General features: G+C 38.8%; 1 protein-coding gene across 1 annotated transcript in view; it reads right to left on the bottom strand.

Annotated features, from left to right (window-relative positions):
- The window catches only part of LOC126198320 (spermatogenesis-associated protein 22), a 136,481-nt gene that overhangs the window by 69,812 nt on the left and 52,460 nt on the right, over nt 1-14,209 (bottom strand). The gene's annotated exons all lie outside the window — the stretch shown is intronic.

Genomic DNA, 14,209 nt, shown 5'->3' with positions numbered 1-14,209 from the left:
ACCAACCAGCTGTCCACCAAGATGAATGGCCACCCTTATGCTATGGCCAAGGGCAAAATAGACCACCCTGTGGTACAGAATTCAGTTGAACATAACATGTTTGATTTCAATGGCTGCTTCACAACTTGGGCCTTCTGGATCCTCCCCTCCACCACCAGTTTTTCTGAACTGTGCAGATGGGAGTTATCCTCAAAACACATTCTCTGTTCCCAAAATTATCCCAGCCTCAGCATACCATAACCTACTGTCGCCACAACCTCCACCCAACCATTTCCAGCAACTCTTTTCATTCGCCTCCTCCCAGTTCTCATCCCCTCTGTCTCATTTTGCAGTTCTCTCTGCCACCATACCCACCAGTCTTTTACCCTCTATGCTCCTCCTCTTCTACGTTCCCCGTTTCTCCCCTCACCCCCACTCTACCCCCTCCAGCACTGCCTCACAGAGCTGCACCAGGCAGCCTTGTTCAGGCACCTTCTAATCCATGCTCACACACCACACAGCTCTCTTCTCTCTGCGCACCTTGTAACAGGACGTCCTCCTCTACCATTACTTTTCCTCGACAGTATTTGTCAATGGCAGTATTATTTTTCAAATTTTGGACAGATGCTTTTCTGCTTTTCTGAAAACTTTCATATAATTTTATACACAATATAATAGAGGGAAACATTCCACATGGGAAAAATATATCTAAATACAAAGATGATGTGACTTACCGAACGAAAGCGCTGGCAGGTCGATAGACACACAAACAAACACAAACACACACACAAAATTCAAGCTTTCGCAACAAACTGTTGCCTCATCAGGAAAGAGGGAAGGAGAGGGAAAGACGAAAGGATGTGGGTTTTAGGGGAGAGGGTAAGGAGTCATTCCAATCCTGGGAGCGGAAAGACTTACCTTAGGGGGAAAAAAGGACGGGTATACACTCGCACACACACACATATCCATCCACACATATACAGACACAAGCAGACATCTCACAAGCAGACATATTTAAAGACAAAGCCTTTAAATATGTCTGCTTGTGAGATGTCTGCTTGTGTCTGTATATGTGTGGATGGATATGTGTGTGTGTGCGAGTGTATACCCGTCCTTTTTTCCCCCTAAGGTAAGTCTTTCCGCTCCCAGGATTGGAATGACTCCTTACCCTCTCCCCTAAAGCCCACATCCTTTCGTCTTTCCCTCTCCTTCCCTCTTTCCTGATGAGGCAACAGTTTGTTGCAAAAGCTTGAATTTTGTGTGTGTGTTTGTGTTTGTTTGTGTGTCTATCGACCTGCCAGCGCTTTCGTTCGGTAAGTCACATCATCTTTGTTTTTAGATATATTTATACACAATATGTTATACTTCAAGCTAAAATTTATGAAAAGGAATTGCTTTATTTTCGATGTTACAACCAACAAGTACTAGCTCTGAATGTACAGTTAAAATTACCTTTTTTAGATACAACTGAAATTATGAATTATTTGGCACACCTAAAATTTCTATTATTAATTACACAGTCTAGTACTGTTTACTATGTTTATTTCTGGATTCATTTCTGAAAATAATCGAAACTAATAGAAATTCATTTGTCAAGAAAAATAGTAAACCCTTTGAAATATTGTTATTTCCGCTGAGTGAGACAGTAGTAAACATGCTTCTGATGTGATCAAACAATGTAATTTCGGCTTTGTAAATGTGAAAAATCAAAAGACTGTACGATATACTAAAAAGTGCCAAAAATAATAACATAACAACAAAAAATTCTGCAACAACAATCTTCAAATTTATTTAGATCAATTGAACCATGAGGACCTAAAATGTGAGAATTTCAGCTTCAAAAATCAGACCCCTAGAAAATAAGAACTGGAGCCAACTCTACGTGAAAAGGTAAGTAATAAGTAAACTAGAAAATTTATTGTAATCTTCATTCCTCTCAAATCTTCATAAAAGACTAATGTGGACAATGGCTGCAGCTAAAAAGGAGAGGGTAGATTACAACCTGTACTCTGCTATCCCAACCCCTCACCATAAAGATGACCGTCAAATTGCAGACAAGCACAATGAAAAGACTGTTACACACTTAGTTTTCGGCCAAAACTGTCTCCAGAAAACAAAGGAAAACATTTACACATTCACACTAGCAGATACACCTCACATACACATGACCACTATCTCTGGCTGCTTTAGCCAGACTGCAACTGTAGCATTGAACAAAAGCAGAAAACAGGAATGGACTGGGTAGGATTAGATTGGATTAGATTAGATTAATGTTCCATAGATCCGTGCTGAGGAGATCCTCATGAATGACATGCTCCACATCCACGAGGATCTCCTCAGCACAGATCTATGGAACGTAAACTAATCTAATCTAATCTAGTCTAATCCTACCCAGTCCATTCCTGTTTTCTGCTTTTGTTCAATGCAACAGTTGCAGTCTGGCTAAAGCACCCAGAGATAGTGGCCATGTGTATGTGAGGTGTATCTGCTAGTGTGAATGTGTAAATGTTTTCCTTTGTTTTCTGAAGACAGTTTTGGCCGAAAACTAAGTGTGTAACAGTCTTTTCATTGTGCTTGTCTGTAATTTGACAGTCATCTTTATGGTGAGTCACAATCTATTTTTTCATAATTGTTGATATTCTGACATGGACTTTCCCTTATTTGATTTTGCCTATTGGCTTTACTTCCATCCCACAATCCTGTAATGTTTTCCTTTGTTACTCTTCTCTAAAGTATTATTTACTCATTATCCATTCTTTCTCTTCTTTCCTGGTACCCCCCCCCCCCTCCATCGCCTTCCCATTGCACGCATTCTGACATCCGAGCCACTCTTTATCCACAGTTTCATCCACACACAGCACACAGCTATGTAACTGTGTGGTATTGCTGGTGCAGTTTCTCATGTCCCAAATTCTTCCCATCAATAATTTTAATTATTCCTATTGATCCCATCATGTATTTTCGTATGTTATTTTCCACAACTGCCAGTGCCACACACAAACTTGTGGACCTTGACATAACCAATCCGCAGTCCCCCCCTCTCTCTTTCCATTCATCCTTTTTTCCCACTGTTTTGTATATTTTTTAAGTATTTCTATAATTTTTACATATTTTCACATATTTGTGCATATTTTTACGTATCTTTGCAAATTTTTGCCTGTCTGTGCATATTTTAAGTGTCTTTTTCTATTATCCAGTCCCCCTCACAACCACCTAACACCTTCATTTGCCTATTTCCTATGTCATTTCCTGTTTCCCCAACACCTTCCCTTCCACAACTGACCCCTCCTCCATCTTTCTGCACCAGTTCACAAAAGTGTTCGTTTCCCAAACTAAAACCTAGTCCCACATCCTGATCCTTAAATGCTGCTTAAGCTGTAAAATACACCCCCCCCCCTCCCCAATGTCCTAACCATAGAATTTCCTCCTGGATACCAACCCTCCTTTCAACATGACCTTCTCCTTCTTCAATTCCACGAGTCACTGTCCCTCACAAAACCTGCACTGCAAAAACATATCTCCAACACACAGGCATCCCATAACAGCCTCCACTCCCTCCATAAGATACTGATACTGTGCAATCCATACTACATTCATCACATCTCGGAAAACTGAATCCCTTGCTCTCCAGCACTGGACGAGCATTCAAGACAGCATCTCTATCAGTTATCCAACCTGCTGACAACCTACTGTCACCTTGCGACACCACTGTCCAACCTCTGCCCTATCCACAGTGTTCCTCATCTTCAACCCTTCATAACATCCGGACACTGCCTAGCTGACCTTTTCAACTTGCCACATCCACCAAAACTTCCTGCTAACACTCTAAAAATTCCAACCCAAAACAAACCTGGAAAACTGTTTTTAACCCTTCCAACAAAATCATAAGCCCCATACAAGATTCAGTCCTATCCGAAGACCTTACATTCAGCCCCACAACCAAATTTAACTGTGGCAGGCTCATCAAAGACGTAGTCTCCTTCTCCCGATCCCAGCAATGGAAACACTTCATTGCCAACCAAAAGCCAATCTAATCTCAACATGGAACCCTGCCTCTCCCAGTTCATACCACCATCCAATCATGAACCTCCCCCCCCCCCACCTCCTCCCCTGGCCACCCTCTATCCTAACAGACAACTACTTCTCCTTCAGAGGGAAGGTATACAAACAGATCCGCGACACAGCCATAGGCAACCACACGGCATCCTCCTATGCCAACTTGTTTATGAGCCCCCGATCTGATACATGATCTGGACTGAGGGCCAAGATATCTTGTCCTCTTTCTTTCACAACCTTGACACCTTCTTTCCAATCCACTTCACCTGGTCTCCCCTCATCCCAGTGTTCCACCTTCCTAAATGTGCCCTCCTCCTCTCTGATGGCTCCATCCACACCTCCGTCCACATTAAACCCAACATCATTAATTGTAACTGCATTTCAACAGCTTCAATCCCTTCCACACCGAAAAATTCCTCCCATACAGCCTGGCCAACTGGGGGCAGCATATCTGCAGTGACAAGAACTCCCTTGCCCAGTGCGCTGAAGGTCTGCCAAAAGCCTTCTCAGAGAGGCACTATTCCATCACAAACACTTTTCCTGTGCTATATCCCCCCCGACACACACACACACACACACAATCATTCCACCACCCCCAAGAACTAATGACAAAGGAGTGCCCCCTTCATCACTCAGTACCACCATAGACTGGAACAACTGAACCACATCCTTCTTTATGGCTTTGATTACCTATCATCATGCCCTGAAATGATGGATGTCCTACCCAAGATCTTCCCCACCCAGTTAAAGTGGTGTTCGATCACCCACACAACCTCAATAACAACCTAGTCCATCCTTATGCCAATCCCAGCCCCTTCTCGCAGGGGTCCCTATGGAAGACCTAGGCTGAAGACCTGCCCAATCCACCCACACCATCAGAGGCTGGGAAACCTGTGAAAGACGATATGTCGTACACTAGCTCTGCTGCAATCACTGAGCTTTTTATACTGTTAGTTCACCCACTGCCGAACTGTGGCCAAGAGCAACATATGGCACAACATGTAGGTGAATGTAACATGCTTGATTTCAATGGCTGCATCACAACCTGGTCATCTGGATCCTCCAATCCACCACCAGCATTTCTGAACTGCGCAGATGAGAGTTATGATTACAACACATTCTGCGCCCTCAAAATCATCCCAGCCTCAACATATGATAACCTACTGTCTCCACATCCTCTGCCCAACAGTTTCTACTCCTGCTGTCTTATCACCTCCTCCCAATTCACATCCTCTTACCCTCATTGTGCACTGCTCTCTGAGAACACCACCAACAGTCTTTTCCCCTCTGCTCTTCTCTCCGTTTCCTCTTCCTCCTCCACCACAGCCACCTGACACTGTGCCAGGTAGCATTTTCTGGCTCCATCTAGTCCCTTCTCGCTCTGCCGGACAGCACTCTTCTCTCTCCCTCCCACTTCTCTGCCTTACTCCCAATTACTACTTCCATCCATCAGTTGCAGTCTGGCTAGAGAGGCCGGAGATAACAGTCATCCGTGTGTGAAGTGTGTCTGCTTGTGTGAATGCGTGCGTGTTTTCCTTCCTTTTCTGAAGAAGGCATTGGCTAAAAGCTAATTATGTAACAGTCATTTCATTGTGCCTGTCTGCAATATGACGTGTCATCTTTACAGTGAGTAGCAATCTACCCTTTTCATAATTATACTAAGAATGACTTTCATAACCTAAACTGGAAAATGGGCACAAATGTGTATGATTTAAAACTAGAACTGAAAAGTGACATACTTAGTATAAGGTCAGATTTAGACAGACAGGTTGAACAGATTGAATTAATGAAAACTTGTTTTGAAAATTAGTTAGGAAAAACAGCAAAGGATTTTGGATCAAAATTAGAATCCACCTGATGCTGACAAGCTGTCAAGTAAAAATGTAACTGAGAAAAAATGTAATATGGGAATGGAAGTTGTGGTTAATTGCCAGACAAGAAAGTCCAAGCTGTCCTGGTGATGATGCTAATGAAATGGTTTCCAATATAAAGTGTGTGTATGCTGTTGATGTCATTGATATGATGATAGTGCAGATTAGATTAGATTCAGTTCCATTTTCGTTCCAGAGACCCAAAAACGAGATGATTCTCTTGGGTGAGGAACAAGTTAGAAAGTATAACATAAAAACATAGAACACCTGAATATAATACTCACTGCCATGATCATTTGTCAGGAGATTGACAAAATATGTGAATACATTACAGTATACGGGAATTGCTAATTTTTACTGCATTAATACACTGGTAGGAAGAAACACTGTTATGCACATTTAATAAATTTGTCATACACAAAATACCTAATATTAACTGTTGTGACTAAGTGCTGTCAAAACTGAAATACAACAGATATTTGTACTTAAGTTGGTCTAACAGTCCCCCTTTAAGATATTCATCTATAGTTTAGAAGGAGTTACTTATCAAAAAGTCTTTCAAACTCTGAACTGTGCTTTATCCGAAACCAAGTTTTTTATGGTTGCTGGCAATTTACTGACAATGTGTGTTCCTGAATACTGGACCCCTTTTTGGACCAAGGTAAGTGATTTTAGGTCTTTATAAAGATTATTATTATACCTAATATTGGTACTCTGTACGGAGCTATTGGTTGGAAACAACAGAGACATAATATCTGCAACAAATTTCATTAAGGAATAAATACTGTATACTGAGAAGCGTGATTAGAAAACCCAGTTGCTTGAATAGGTTTTTACATGATATTCTTAAATTTACACCCCAAATGAGTCTTATTACATGCTTTTGCACCCTAAAAACTTTTGCTCGGTTTGATGAGTTACTCCAGAATATGATCCTATATGACATAATAAAATGAAAATAAGCAAAGTATGCAAGTTGTTTTTTTTTTTGTTTTTTTGTTTTTTTTTATTTTTATTTTATTTTTTTATATATATATATCTCCTACATCTGGCAACATTCTTATTGCAAATACAGACTTGCTTAGGCACTTGAGAAATTCTGTGGCATGCCCTTCCCTTAATTCCAGAAATTTGACACTATCAACCTCTTTGATCTGCATGTCTTCATATGTTATACACATAGTGGAAGGAAATCTCTTATTTATTTATTTATTTATTACAGGTTCTGAACTGCATAAGTGGATCTTTTCAAAGTTTCATGACAGTGAATTAGCTTTAAAACATTTATTAATGTAAGTGAAAATTTGATTAGCAGCAATTTCTAAATCTGTACTTGACTTACTATTTATTGCAACGTTTGTATCATTTGTAAACAAAACAAACTTAGCATCTGACAATGTAACAGACTAGAGGTCATTTATGCACACAAGACAAAGCAACAACCCAAGATGGAACCTTGAGGAACACATAAAGGCTGATTGCTTATTCCACATGTATTTTGCAATGACACTCTTTGTTTCCAGTTAGTTATGTAAGGCTAGAACCCTTTTGCAGCCCTATTAATGACACTATAATATTATAATTTACCTAAGAGAAAGCTGTTATTTGCACAGTGTAATGCTTTTGTCAGGTCACAAAAAATGCCAGTAGCCTCTAAGTTGTTATCTAATGAATTAAGTATATGCTCGTTGTGGATGAAAATAGCCTTCTCTACAGGGTGGTCCATTGATCGTGACCGGGCCAAATATCTCATGAAATAAGCGTCAAACAAAAAAACTACAAAGAACGAAATTTGTCTAGCTTGAAGGGGAAACCAGATGGCGCTATGGTTGGCCCGCTAGATGGTGCTGCCATAGGTCAAACGGATATCAACTGCGTTTGTTTTTTAAATAGGAACCCCCATTCTTTATTACATATTCATGTAGTACGTAAAGAAATACGAATGTTTTAGTTGGACCACTTTTTTCGCTTTGTGACAGATGGTGCTGTAATAGTCACAAACATATGGCTCACAAATTTAGACGAACAGTTGGTAACAGGTAGGTTTTTTAAATTAAAATACAGAACGTAGGTACGTTTGAACATTTATTTCAGTTGTTCCAATGTGATATATGTACCTTTGTAAACTTATCATTTCTGAGAACACATCCTGTTACAGCGTGATTACCTGTAAATACCACATTAATGCAATAAATGCTCAAAATGATGTCCGTCAACCTCAATGCATTTGGCTATACGTGTAATGACATTCCTCTCAACAGCGAGTAGTTCGCCTTCCGTAACGTTCGCACATGCATTAACAATGCGCTGTCGCATGTTGTCAGGCATTGTCGGTGGATCACGATAGCAAATACCCTTCAACTTTCCCCACAGAAAGAAATCCAGGGACGTCAGATCTGATGAACGTGTGGGCCATGGTATGGTGCTTCGACAACCAATCCACCCGTCATGAAATATGCTATTCAATACCGCTTCAACCGCACACGAGCTATGTGCCGGACATCCAACATGTTGGAAGTACATCGCCATTCTGTCATGCAGTGAAACATCTTGTGGTAACATCAGTAGAACATTACGTAGGAATCAGCATACATTGCACCATTTAGATTGCCATCGATAAAATAGGGGCCAATTATCCTTCCTCCGATAATGCCGCACCATACATTAACCCGCCAAGGTCGTTGATGTTCCACTTGTCACAGCAACCATGGATTTTCCGTTGCCCAATAGTGCATATTATGCCAGTTTACGTTACCGCTGTTGGTGAATGAGGCTTTGTCGCTAAATAGAACGCGTGCAAAAAATCTGTCATCGTCCCGTAATTTCTCTTGTGCCAGTGGCAGAACTGTACACAATGTGCAAAGTCATCACCATGCAATTCCTGGTGCATAGAAATATGGTACGGGTGCAATCGATGTTGATGTAGCATTCTCAACACCGACGTTTTTGAGATTCCTGATTATTGCGCAAATTGCGCAAATTGTCTGTTACTGATGTGCGGATTAGCCGCAACAGCAGCTAAAACACCTACTTGGGCATCATCATTTGTTGCAGGTCGTGGTTGATATTTCACATGCGGCTGAACACTTCCTGTTTCCTTAAATAATGTAACTATCCGGCGAACGGTCCAGACATTTGGATGATGTCATCCAGGATACCAAGCAGCATAAACAGCACACGCCCGTTGGGCATTTTGATCACAATAGCCACACATCAACACGATATCAACCTTTTCCGCAATTGGTAAATGGTCCATTTTAACACGGGTAATGTATCATGAAGCAAATACCGTCCGCACTGGCGGAATGTTAAGTGAAACCACGTACTTATACGTTTGTGACTATTACAGTGTCATCTATCACAAAGCGAAAAAAGTGGTCCAACTAAAACATTCATATTTCTTTATGTACTACACGAATATGTAATAAAAAATGGGGGTTCATATTTTTAAAAACGCAGTTGATATCCGTTTGACCTATGGCAGCGCCATCTAGCGGGCCACCCATAGCGCCATCTGGTTTCCCCCTTCAAGCTAGACGAGTTTCGTTCTTTGTAGTTTTTTCGTTTAACGCTTATTTTGTGAGATATTTGGCCTGGTCACTATCAATGGACCACCCTGTATATCAGAACCCTTAAAGAACCCAAACTATAAATTGGACAATATATTATTTGCAGTCAGGTACTTAATGAGACACTTGAACACAACCTTTTCAAATATTTTTGAAAAATCCAGCAAAAGTGAAATTGGTTGATAGTTCGATGGTATCCCTTTATCCCCCTTGTTGTAAAGAGACCTAACTTCAGCACATTTTAACCAATCTGGGAATGTCCCACTGATAACAGATTGATTACACAAATAACTTAAGACAGACCTCAGTTCACATGAGCACTCTTTGCATAACTTCATTGTTATGTTATCATAACTAGTACAAATAGTTTGATTTTTAGGATTTTATGATGGATGCTACTTTTTTGGGAGACATGTGTGTCATTTCTGTTTTATTATTCATAGAGACTGGTCTCACATATTCCATTGCACTGTTTAGAGAACCTAAAACCCAAAGCTGTCAGTAACAGAAACAAAGTACTACATGCACTTGTTACCAATGTCTCATTTATTTTAGAGATATCTCCTCCTCTTCCTTTTTGACCCCACCTGTTCTGTCTTCACCATATCTCTTATAGTTTTTATTTTGTTGCCTGATTTAATTATCTTTGCCTCATAATAAAGCTGCTTAGATTTCTAGATTACTTGCTTCAATATTTTGCAGTACTCTTTGTAATGCATTACAAGGCTAACATCAGATCTGTTCCTAGATAGTAAATAGAGTCTCCTTTTGTCCCACGATTTCTTTGTTCCTTATGTAACCCAAGATTTATTTTTAAACTTCTGTTTGATGTGAGTTACCTTTAGGGCAAAACAATTTCCAAATGAGGAAGTAACTTTATTAGTGAATGCTTTGTATTTCCCTTTTGTGTCAGAAATATTGTAAACATCTATCCAGTTCATGACTGAGCAATCTCCTAAAATTCTCAATTTTTAACTGATTTAATACCATCCTGCACTCAGATTTAAAAGATTTTTTATACTGGCAAGTTTCAACGTTTAACATAAGATGCTGCATGTCATGATCAGATAGCCTATTTACTATTTGTTTTGTGATATGACTTTTTCCCTAGATTTGTCTACAAAGATATTATCAATAACAGTCTCAGGGTATTTACATACCCTAGTTGCACAATTCACAGTAGGAATTAAATTGAATGACAGTGTTATTGATTGCAATAACTATTCACTTACAGAGCTTTTCAATAAATCCACATTAAAATCACTAGCAACCACTATTTCCTTGTTTTTTACTGTAAGGTGGAGCAGCAGAGTTTCCAGATTTTTTATGAAGAGGTTAAAGTTTCCTGAAGGTGCTCTGTACACACTTACTATTATAAAGGACTGATTATGAAATACTACTACTGTTGCACAAGCTTCTAAGTGCTGCTCTGAGCAACAATTTATTAATATCAACATTCTAAAAATTATTTCCCCATATTTTCTCTCCAAAAGTAAGAGGCTAACTTGAACCCTGTAACATTAACATATCTATACCAGTGGTCACACAATGTTCAGAGAGGCAAATTATATCAACTGATTTGCTCAACTCTAATTCTTCAACACAAATAAGTAACTCATTAAGCTCAATCCTTGGATAATCTGATGCAATAAGGATAACTGATTTTGTTCACTGACTCATTTGCACCTGATTGAACCTAATTTATCTGTCAATTTTTTAATATTTACAGTTTCAATCAGAGGCTCTTTGCATGAATTGTGTACATTAAAATTTGCTTTCTGGCTAGCTATTTTATCAATTGAATGTCACTTTCAACCTGTCTCTGAATATCTTTTGTTTCTACCATCCCTACCCTCCAAAAAACTGCTGTTCTCTCACTTGTAACCACTGATAGTTTACCAAATGTGATAGCACCCATCCTTAAGTTATTTGCTATTAGCCCTAACAGTTGTTAATATAAATATTTATACAGTTTCTGTTGACATAGTGTGTTTGGAAGTAGTGAGTGAATTTATTCAAAGAGTGGATGGCAGTGTAAATGAATGTCAGTTTGAGAATGAGTACAGAATCTTGGAGATTAACAATAATGTAAATAATTTGCCATTAACTGCATGTAATGTAAGTGATGGTGAGATACCTTGTGCGCAGTTAGTAAATGATATGAATGCCAAACTCACAATGACACAACGAAAGAGGAAATGTTTCATTCATAACAGATGGACATATTTAAAAGTAAGTTAACCATTGAGGGGCAGTTAAAAGTGATGACAAAATGTTTTAAGCAAGTTGGTGATAATATTAGAAGTTAAATAATAGAGAGATTGTATGATATCATCTTTAATTTTTGTTCTAACTTAGACCCAGTGCAAGATTGCTTAGTGAAAGGAAATGGCACAGAAAATATAAGGGAAAAAATGTTGAATTGAAAAGTGTACAGGTGGTCAATGAATGTGGTAATAATATAAATGACCTTGCTAAAGGAAAGTGTTAAGTTTCTGTAGTTAGTAATAAAGTGAGCAAAAAGCAATTTGTAAAAGTCAAGGCAAGCAATGCTGCGATGAAAGGTGTGCAAACTGAAAAGAGAAAGGTTGTTAAAACAAATATGCTTATCACTAAGTTTCCAACTGTAGATGTGGACAAGTTATTAGAAGCTGATAATGAGGGAACAGTGTGGTGAATGTAGAAGACTTGTTGGAGTTGATAGAAAAGTAGATAATTTTCAGAAAGACATGTTCAATATAAATATGCAAAAGACAATTCAAAATGTGGACATAGCTGTTGTGAAATGTTCAGAAATTTTGTGGTGTTTTGTAGTGGAATGGGTAAGGTTTTAAATATGAGTAAGGTTCCACTCAGTGTTCTAAAACTAGATGGGCAAGCAGAGAGGTCACATTCATTGTTAACTCATTGGTGGTTAGGGGGTTCACTGCTCTTTAGTGACAATTATCTGAATGACTGCTTAACCAAACTGGTACTCACTCCCACGTGCCGCCCTCTCCTGCTATGGTCTTGCCCCTCCCCCTCGAATAACAAGTTGCCAACAACAGTATCCATTTGCACTCTGTTATGATCATTTGCGTCAACTTTGTCGTATAAAGTAAATTTGCAATGTAAAATGTCTAAAAATGTAAATGTATTGTCATTTCTATGATAAATAAATACAAGATTATTAAAGGGATAGAGGAATATGAATCTGCAAACAAATTATCGAATAAATAAAATGATGGTAAGTCGACACAAATACTGGTATAAAAAGCGAAATATAAGCATTACAAATTCTACTGATGGATCGGCATGTCATAAAACTATGAAATTTGTCAAGAACATAGATCCAGATGATGCTGTTTGCAAGTGGTTTAAACAAAAAAGATCACAAGGGCAACCTATCTCTGGTCCCATTCTATGTGGAAAGGGAATACAATTTAATGAAAACCTTGCCGGGCTATCAAATTTTAAAGCAAGCATGGGCTGATTAAAAAGCTTTAAGTCAAGACACAGCATTTGTGAGCTCCAAATACAAGGAGAAAATCTGTCTGCTGATTCTTCAGCAACTGATACTTTCAATATCAACCTAAGGGATGTGTTGAAGAAAGAGGATTGTGCTCTCAAAAACGTTTACAATGCTGACAAAACTGGGCTCAATTCGAAATTTTTACCACGAAAAACTCTTGCTTTATATCATGAATTAGCAGCACCTAGTCATAAAATAAGCAAGGATTTCTTTACTGCTGGTAACCACCTAGTGCCTATGCTTATTACTGGTAAAAGTAAGAAATCATGCTTTTTCAAACAAGTTAAGATATCTGTTATGCCTATTTGTTTACACCTCATAAAAGAGCACCTGAAAGGTCAGTATAATATACACGGAATGGTTTATGGAATTCTTTTTTTCACCATCTGTAAAACCTCACCTATTAAAGGATGACAAAAGGGACACTGCAACATTTCAATAACATAGTTCAATTTAATTGAAAACTAATGATGCAAACTGCGATAATTTGCTACAGCAGATTTTGCCTCAATGCTTGCAACACTATACTTATATGAACTACATGATATACAAAAGTAATTGATTAAGTATCTCATTAATATTATGCAGAATTTAACATCATGTAACATGTTTTTTGAAATGGCAGCTGCCCTTGTAAGTAGGGTACTTCTTCCAGGGCAGATCCATACAATAGCTTCATGAGGTTTCCTACATTCCGAAAGCCACATATATTTCACAAGCCAAATTACTGTTAGTACTTATAGTCAAACCTAAACAGCAAAATTTAACCTGGTCATTTTTCAAATGATTATGTAGTTCTCAAAATCAATAAACATCTTTACACCAGTCTTTAAATAGTTGAACCCCACCATAAATACTCAGTACTGTGTGCACTTGTAAAAAATGAACATCTCTGTTGGTATCTGAAATAATGTTACAAAGTCTGGAGTCAAAAAGCTGCAAAGGAACATCTACATTGAGAAAGTCCATGCCTAGCTGTGGTATTGCATGAAACTTCATTGGATTCTTCTTCCTCATCCACCCTACAACCCGGATCTCACACCTTCCAACATCCACCTGTTTAGGCCAATGAAAGATGCACTCCACAGGAAGCAGCGCACGGATGATGAGGTTATTCATTAGCAAGATGTTGGCTCCAATGTCGACCAGTAGTGTAGTACCATGTGGGTAAACAGGCCCTCCCAGTATGGTGACATAAGGCTGTTACACTGGATGGAGATTAA

This window comes from Schistocerca nitens, chromosome 1 (assembly GCF_023898315.1).
Source record: "Schistocerca nitens isolate TAMUIC-IGC-003100 chromosome 1, iqSchNite1.1, whole genome shotgun sequence".
Taxonomy (NCBI): Eukaryota; Metazoa; Arthropoda; class Insecta; order Orthoptera; family Acrididae; genus Schistocerca; species Schistocerca nitens.
The sequence above is the reverse complement of the archived record's forward strand: the minus strand, read 5'-3'. Positions and strand labels throughout refer to the sequence as shown.